The following is a 9285-nucleotide window of genomic DNA, read 5'->3' on the forward strand; positions in this document are numbered from 1 at the left end:
TGTTAACATTGAGCTTTTCCCTTGTGCTAAGGAATTTTTTATTGTAGATTTTACTTCTTCTAAGGAACACGATTTGCTGATGGGCAAGTGTGGGCTTGGGGGACTTATTATCTCTCTGCCAAACACTAGTTAGTCTCCTTCAACCCTTTGATTGAACCACTGAGTGTATGTCTATTGTGGATTTGTATTCCCAATCTATCTTATCATTTTTGGGAAAACTCTTGTTTTGAGGCACTCGATAACTCTATTGGCTTTTTTTTTTAAAGGTGGATGATACCACAACTATTATGGTAAAATAATGAATGTGTTATTAAACAAAGATCATGAATGATCTATATATATGAGATACAAGAGAATGTTTTTATAATGAACAAGAGAGGGGAAATAGAAACATTCTTGTAGAGTGAAAAAGAATGTTTGCATAACAAACAGGAGGAGTTTATGGAAACATTATAAATAGAGTGACCATTAGAAAAAGATAGAAGATAGAGAAAATATAAACTATTTAATATCGTAATACCCTCCCTTAATGGTCAATCTATCTTCAACAAACAAAAATTTGCATGTCCTCAAAAAGCATTAAACGTAGCCTCGAGTTGATCAGAGAGGTCTCTATGTTATGCAATGTTGGCTTGTGGTTGAGACCCTCCCTGCTTCCGTTGGTCAGAAGCAATGTGAGTCATGCAATCTTGAATCACATGACCAAATTTGTGGCAATAGTTGCATCGGATTTACTTCTTCTTAGAGCTATTATGAGATTAAGTAGATGACTGAGATGGACCTTTAACCTTGTTAAAGGATTGAGATGAAAACACTTGTTTAGAGGAGGACGAAGGAGCACTACTACCAAACTGTTGTTTCCAACGATCCTACTGTAGAAGTTTGGTGCACAAATTTGAGAACTTCAAGTCAACATTAGTTGCAATAATATTGAGCATCTCAATAAAGTGCTCATAGGACGGTGGTAGGCTTTTTAGAGAAATGACCACCATATCCCCTTCCTCCATAGTGCAACCAATGGCCTCAAGTTGATCTCTGATGTCCTTAATCTTTAGAAGATATTCCTGTAAGGACATGTACTCATCCATAATAATAGAGAATAGTTGATTATTCAGAAAGAAGACTCTTCTTTTATTTGATGTATCATGGAGATCCTTTAGTGTTGTCTAGATCTTTGTAGCTGTCTTGCCAAACGACACTTGAGGCAGTTGATCATCAATAACTGAAATCTTAATAAGCATAATCGCTTCACGATTATGCTCATCAAACTTATCTCGAGTAGCATCAATTGTGGTAGGACGAGTCTTGATACCCAGAACAAGTGCCTCAAGGCGATGATACTCGAAGATCATCATCATTCTCTGCTTCCAGGTGTTGTAGTTCTTTCCGTTGAAACACTGACTGCCTTTAAACATGAGATTGGTGAGAGATGACATTGCATGTTTTTCAATGAAAAGCATTAAAAATTTGAAATGACACAAACTCAGAGACAAATTGACTAAAGAACCAAAAAATTTGAAGAGACACTTAGATAAGAGCTCAAAATACCCACAAAGAATCTGGAACTAGATTTTGAATCCATTGGCTTGAAAATTGAGGCACAAAAAACTATGCACCCAGAGACAAAGTGAGACTAACCCAATTGAGATCTGAAAAAACCCACTAGGAATATGCAAAACTTTTGTTAATTTGACACAGGAATTGAGGGCTTTAAAAAAACTATAGTCAGATTAAAAAACTTGAGATTTTTTGTAGAGTTCTTGGACAGAGGGTAGATTTGAAAAAAAAAGGTAGACTTTAAACCATGTAGCACAAAGAAAATTGCAAAAAAAATTGGATGCCGAATCCCTAGTCGGGTTTGGAGGAAAAAAAGATGTCAATTTTGAACACACTTGGGAAAATATTTCAAAAATTTTGAACTAATAATTTCAAAAAAGAAATTAGCAATTTTCGAAGAGGCCAAGAATTTGCTCTAATACCATATTATGGCAAAATAATGAATTGTGTTATTAAACAAAGATCATGAGTGAAATATATATACAAGATACAACAAAATATTTCTATAACGAACACAAGAGAGGAAATAGAAAAAATTCTTGTCGAGTGAAAAAGAAAGTTTCCATAACGAACAGAAGGAGTTTATGGAAACATTACAAAAAGAGTGACCATTAGAAAAAGACAGAAGAGAAAGAAAATAGAAACTATCTAATATCGTAGTAATAACTACCATGGGTCTCCCTTTGCATGCATTTCGGTTGACATTGACATCTCAATACCTCTTCCTAGGGACATGATTCTCATTGTGGTGGATATGTCATGGACCCAATTGGTGGACTATAAGAGCATCTCTTCCAATGTTGTTAGTGCTTCTCTATTGGTTATTTGGCTACGGATTGTTCTCTCATGCATTGTTTTGGCATTGTTACTTGGTGTAAGGATGCTAGTGATGATCATTTGATGATCTTGGCTTTATATTCTCCTTTTGATGATGCTTCGTAGGTTGATGATCCTTTGGATGATGCTCCTCTTGTAGATCACTCTATTGTTGTGGATCACACTTCACCTCTTATTACTGATGTGACACTCTATGGCTACAAGGATCCTCCTGTATCTTTTGCTCCTTTACTCCATTCTTTGGTTGATGATGTGCAACCTTCTTAGCACTTTGCCCCTCATTCTGATTGTCCCACAATGCGAGTTCTACCAATTGCTCCTTGTGGTGGGGATCTTAGGCATAATATTGCTTGGATAATGGTCTGTGGGCATAGGAAAAATCATGTTTTTGATTCTCATTCTCCTCCCAATGCTATGGGTGAGTTGTCTACCACTCTTGATGTTGTTTTTTAGCAATCCTTCCATTGTGTTGTTAATGGTGTTCTTGACCTTGTTGTTTTTGGCCATTTTGGTTTGTCTTTCTAAAGCCTAGCACCTTAATTTGTTTTTGGCCTTGGGACAACAACCTTGTTTTGTTACTTTTAATAATAAAAAATAATATTCCAAATACTATTCAACAATCAACATGATCCCCCTGACCCTCCCCTAGTAGGGAAAACAAGAAAAAGAAAAAATATAATATAACAGTGGAACAAAAGGGAAACAAGAAGATAAAAATTGAAAAACCGGTTGAGGTTGATGGAGAGGATTCGGAGGAGGAGACTGGGGGTAAGGCTAGGAGGAGATTTGGTAGTCTTGCAGAATCTCAGGGTAGGTGCAAATAGAAATCCATCAGAGATCCGGTTGAGGAAGATAGTTCTGAAAACAATAATGAAGGAAGGGAGGAGGAAGATATTTCCAACTCCAAGAAGGATGATGGAAAGGAGGAGGTAGAGAAAAGTTTTAATTTGGGGGATAATTTGGTGGATAATACTCAGACCCAGGCGTCTACTGGTAATGCTGTGAATACGGAGATCACGCATGTGTTTGCCAGTTTTTCCCTCAAACCCATTACCTTTTGTGAAGAGAGCAACAAGATGGACACCTTCCCCCATAACTATTTCCTCCCCGATTAAAGATAATTTTAAGGTTTCCTCTAACCCAAGGGTTTTGCAGGATGATATCCGGGTGCAGAAAGCCAAGGAGGAAGCACTAAAGGTGGAAGCAGAGAATAAGAAAGGGACTGAGGTGCTGCAAGACTGGTATGCTAATTTGGAAAGGAGGGTTAAAACTTTGGAGGAAGGGTTTTTTACCTTCTCCAAATTTGGCCTCAAAGTCACACATGTTGCAGCTACTACCCTCCTGTTGTTGACACAGGAAAAGGAGGACACGGGAATGGATACAAAGGACCACAAGTTGCTCTTCAAGTTCCTTGTGGATGATTGGACCTGGATCCTACTGGATGCGAAAGAGAAGGGGAAAAAAGATAATTATGTTTCTTAGTTTACTGGGATCCTTGGATCTAAGATGTTTTATGTCTTACTGTTGGTTAAGGTTTTACTTGTATACAATTGTTATTAAGACTTGGGTTGGCCTGTTATGCCAATTTTGGTTATGTTGAACTTTTGTAGTTTGCTAGCTATCTCTGTTTGGTTTTAGCTTAGTTGCTTTTAAACTCTATTGGTTTTTTGCAGACATTTGGAACTATGTTGATGTTTAGTTAGTCTTTTGTCTGCTGGTGGTTTCTGCTGGTAATGTGCCGGTTACCAGCTTTTTGCTTGTATGGGCCGACCCCCTCATTTTGGTCGCTTTTAATTTCAAAAACAATCAACATGATCCCAAAGAAAGCAGTCATAAGAAATTGTTCAAATACCTCAATGAGGACTAGGGTTGTCTCTTAGGGTAGTCCTCTGTGGTTGTTTTGGTGTTATTTGGTTCATTTTAATATTAAGAGTGTGACTCTTTTTGCTTGGTTATATATATATTATTTAACTCTGTAGACTTCTTTGTGCTGCTAAAGTGTTGTGAATGGGCGGGTAATCTGCTTTTAGTGTTGTAATAAGGTCAACACCTTAGTTTTGTTTCTTTTAATAGCACCAATAATATCTAAAAAACTCTCTAATGTGAATTTGGTCCATAGATGATATAATACTCCACTATATAATTTGCTAATTTACATGCTTAATCCCCCAAAAAATGATTAAATAAATAGTCCCTCCAAATAAAAATTATTAGCTTTAAATACGATTAAATGTACATGTATGAAACAAAAATAGGACACAACAACAAAATAAGTAATTTATAGTTGGAGAAAGTGAAAATGAGAAAACTTGAGAGTACTCCTCAAGTCACTATTATTTCTCCACAACTTCTGATGGGCAAAATTTTCTTAGTTTGTTAGGTCTGCTACTACTATTTCTCCAAAGGTAGAATTTTGACGTTGTGCCACGACCTCAATTGTGGTGGTATGTGGCCTTGATGTGGTGGATAATGCGGATTTCTACAAACATTGCGAGTTGATTTGTAGATTTGTTGGTTTCAACCTTCTCTATTAGAGCTTCATTATTGGGTGATGGATTGTTGGAGACTCTTGGTTTCTGGTAACATTGGGCTTTTCCATTCCGATAAGAGATTTTTTTAATTGCTGTTTTACTTTTAAGGAATATGATTTGGGGATGAGAAAGTTGTGGGGTTGGGGGACTGTCTCTACCAAACCCCTGACAGTTTCCTTCAAACCTCTTATTGAACCATTACGTGCGCTTCCAGAGTGGGTTTGTCTCACTAATCCACCTTGTCATTTTGGGAAAAATCTTATTTTGAGACCATTGGTAACTGTATAGGTTTTCTTTGAAGATGGGTGATGCTACAACTACCATGGGTCTCTCTTCCTTTGCATGACTTCTTGTCAACATTGACATCTCTACACCTAGTCTTATCGAAGTGGTTTTCATTGTGGAGGATAGGTCAGGATTCAATTGGTGGATTACAAGGGAATGTCATGAGCCCTAATTTGTGTGAACAATACAAATATATTTTAAAAAAAATACATAGTGTACTTTATTTAAATACTTTATTACTATTATTGATAAGTATGATATTAAGAATTAAATAATAATAAATGTAATATTAATAATCTACAAATATATATATATATTTGATCGGTAAATGGCCAATGGCCAAAATAATTTTATTAATGTAAGAAATAATCAGTACAATAGCAATCCACCGTTCAAACAAGCACTGGTAGGAAAGAACGGTGAAGAAAACCTCCAGTCTCACTCGGGACCATGGTCCTATATTATTATAGCATTAAAGGGGTAAACCCTAGTCTAAAAATTATCTCAAATATTATATCAATTTAAATCAGAATTTTGAGCTTAAAGCTCTTTGGTACATAGCAAAGTCTCTTGAAGAGAATTCATCATTGCCTTAACAATCTTTCATTGCTCTGTAACGAACATCCCTGTTTGCTTCTCTTACCATTCAAACTGGTTAATCATAAGACTAGCAAACTGCTTAATACTATCTATGTCTAAATTTATCAACTAAAAGCAAATAATTAACATGTCTTAAATCAAAAGAAGACAATTACTCTATCAAATACTTATCGAGGAAGACAAAACAAATAAACCAAAATAGAACAAAAGATCAGCCAAAACATCTAAACACCGAAGGGACCCATTTGGGAGTCATAGAAGAAACCATACCTAAGATACTTAATTCCAATACTCATAACTAAAACATGAAGCACTAATATGAACACAATTATAATAAGATATTTGATCCAATATACAATCTTATCAAACTAAAATGTTACCAAAAGAACGACAAGCTAAAACTCTATCAAGGAGGCAACAAAAAGGCCTTGATTTATATGACAAGAAAACACTTTTAAGGTAAAAATTATGAGTATTGCTAATATCAATACTTATGAGAAAAAAACAGATCATAGACCAATCATCTAACCAACATCGATGTCAACCAGACTCAAGAAGATGAACCCCTCCACTATGATGGAAAGGGACAACCCTAAAAATCCATACATAAAAATCTACCATAATAAGAATATACTAATCCATTAGAACTGAAGATGCTAAAATAGTTTTAAAAAGTGACTGCTCAGCCTGAATCCCCGAATGCATTCGTAACCATAACAAACAGAGCAATCATGGAAAGCCAAAATTCAAGTTTTAGCTGTATAATAAAAAAGAGTTAAATATAGGAAATCAAATGAATCCAAATCTCCACAAAGCTAAATTTTAGAGATTCTCAGATCAAGTATCTCGAAATCAAAATGGCTACCACCATACAGAGAAATCATTATCAAATTATCGGCTACATTAGCCATTGTAAAGAATCTCAATCAATATAATTAACCCTAATATCCAATTTCATCTAACCATCTAAAAGATAAAATAGAACTATCCTTAGAAAACTAAAAATATCATCATGCGGTAACCAAATAACCAGTCCATTAAATCAAAGCAAATATAATATATGTAACTAAAAATAGAATGGGCCGTAAGGGCATACCAACCAGAACATGCAAAAGAACATACAATCATAGCAAACTATTTAGTATAGGTTCTATAAACAGAGTATGATATATACAATTATGATAAGACCATATCTTTATGCACAAATATCTATAAAGTTTCAAAAACTACAGAACCAGAGAACCTAACTACAATAGACCTACATAAAAGTCTATATTAAACAAGATGATAATTACAATAATCCTTAGTATGTGGTGGAGAATAGTATCTCAAACCCTAGAAATAAATCTGAATAAAACTTCCCGTTGGATCTTCAATTAACCACTTACTTCCAGTACACCATGATGACCTCTGGAATATCGTTCAACTTCTCAACCAAGAAATTTGGAGGGAATTCGAAGTCAAATTTAGCCTTGCTATTTTTTTCAGAGTTTGACATGTAGAAATTAAAGGCATCGAGGTTATCAAATACCACTCTAGGCTGTATATATGCTTTGAATATGTTAAGATAGTTTGTTAGCCAATCCTTGCTCTCATCCCTAACAATCCTTCTTCACCGTAGTAGAAATTGAATGCTTGCCTCCATCCTGGGCCATTCTCGGTAGAAGGCTAGATTTTCTTTGATAATCAAAGTTGGACATCGATATGCTGTCTCTAGTTCTAGGGACCCCAGCAGGAGATTCATGTATTTCTCAGGGAGTGGTATGCAAAGTTTATCATCTATGTTGTAAACTGCCTGCTCAAGCCCCTTTCTCCACATTGGATCAAAGATATCACAACATAATCTAACAATGTCCCCTGGTTCAACCTTCGCTCTCGCCCAATAAATGAGCCAATAATGTCATTGTTAGTCCTCCGTGAAGACCTATAATCAAAAACCCCTTCCTCGATGACCTTGCTAACAACGATCCTGGTCATGTCATCTACTGGATTAAGAATTCTATTCCATCTTTCCGGTCTGACATTGCCAAGGAAAGCCATAATATGATTTTCAGTGGTACGATAAACACAAATGTTGGAATCCATTTGCAGAGATGGAAAAGATCAGCTGAAAACAACAGATGGTGACTCTAGATGAAGACAAGAGCAAATGAAGAACCTAGAAGCCCATCATGCCAGCAACTAATAAAATCATCCACAAACGTAGACACGGGCAAGATATAAATGCCAAATAATGATAACTAATAGGGGAAAAAATCAATACCAGGAGTAGAAACAAGGGCAATTAATTGCCACCCCTCAAAATGATGATATGTAATTGAAAAGAGAACCAAAATAAACAATATAGAAATATAAAGAGAAAAAACCATAGACATACGAGCCATAAAAAAGAAATTAATGTTAAAACAAACTGATATATATATATATATATATATATATATATATATATATATATAAGGAAAAAAGATGAAAAATCAAGTAAACAAAATAGATATCATTAACTAAAATCTAGGAATAGAAGGATCAACATTTAAGACCAAGGAATTAACTTCATCGGCCCCCAAATTTGCTAAATAATCAGTCTTCTGATTGCCTTCTCGAAAGATATGACAAATCCTACTATCTTCAAATTGATCAAGTAGAGCCAACATTTCTTCTAACTTAGAGTTAAGGACCCAATTTGGGGTTGAACATTTTCTAATAGCATTTAGAATAATCTGAGAGTCACCTTCTATTATAACATTGGAGAGTCCTAACCGATGACACAGTTGTAGACCCTGGTCCAGAGCCTCTAATTCTGCCAGATTATTGAACATTGATTGAATTGATATGGCTTTTTTGGCTATCCAATGGCCAGTGTCATCATTAATGATACAACCAATACTTGCCATACGCGGGTTGCCTTTGACCGCCCCATCAAAATTGAGTTTCACCCAACCTTTCAGAGGCGAGGTCCATTTGCAATTTTTCCTAGCCTCCTTGCTTTTCTTGACATAGAGCAAAGGAGGATTGATCAATTTTGACCAATTCTTTTTCATTTGACCATCCCAACACGAAAATGATCCTTCTTCTAACCGAGCATTTCTTAGGTGCGAATTAATTGTTTCAACTATGCTAGCTTCTATCTTTAAAATTAACTCTTTAGGCTGCATTTCTATGTTTCGAAAAATGTGTTGATTCCTTTCCTTCCAAATTTTCCATGCCATAATAGAGGGGTAAATATTCCATAGTTTATTATAAATTCCATTAACCAAATTTGAAGGCCATCCTTTGAGCAGATCAAAGAAAGTCTTTGGTAAAGGCATAGACCAACCTAACATTAATTTAAGCCATTCGCAACATCTTTGGGAGAATGGACAACTAAATAAAAGATGATTAGAGTCTTCACTACTTTGTTTATATAACTCACATCTTGATGGACCTTGAAACCCAATTTTACGTAACCTATCAGCAGTTAGGATTCTTTTCTAAAAAG

Source organism: Cupressus sempervirens, chromosome 1, assembly GCF_028749045.1.
Source record: "Cupressus sempervirens isolate cs-2001-9-10 chromosome 1, ASM2874904v1, whole genome shotgun sequence".
In the NCBI taxonomy this organism is placed as follows: domain Eukaryota; kingdom Viridiplantae; phylum Streptophyta; class Pinopsida; order Cupressales; family Cupressaceae; genus Cupressus; species Cupressus sempervirens.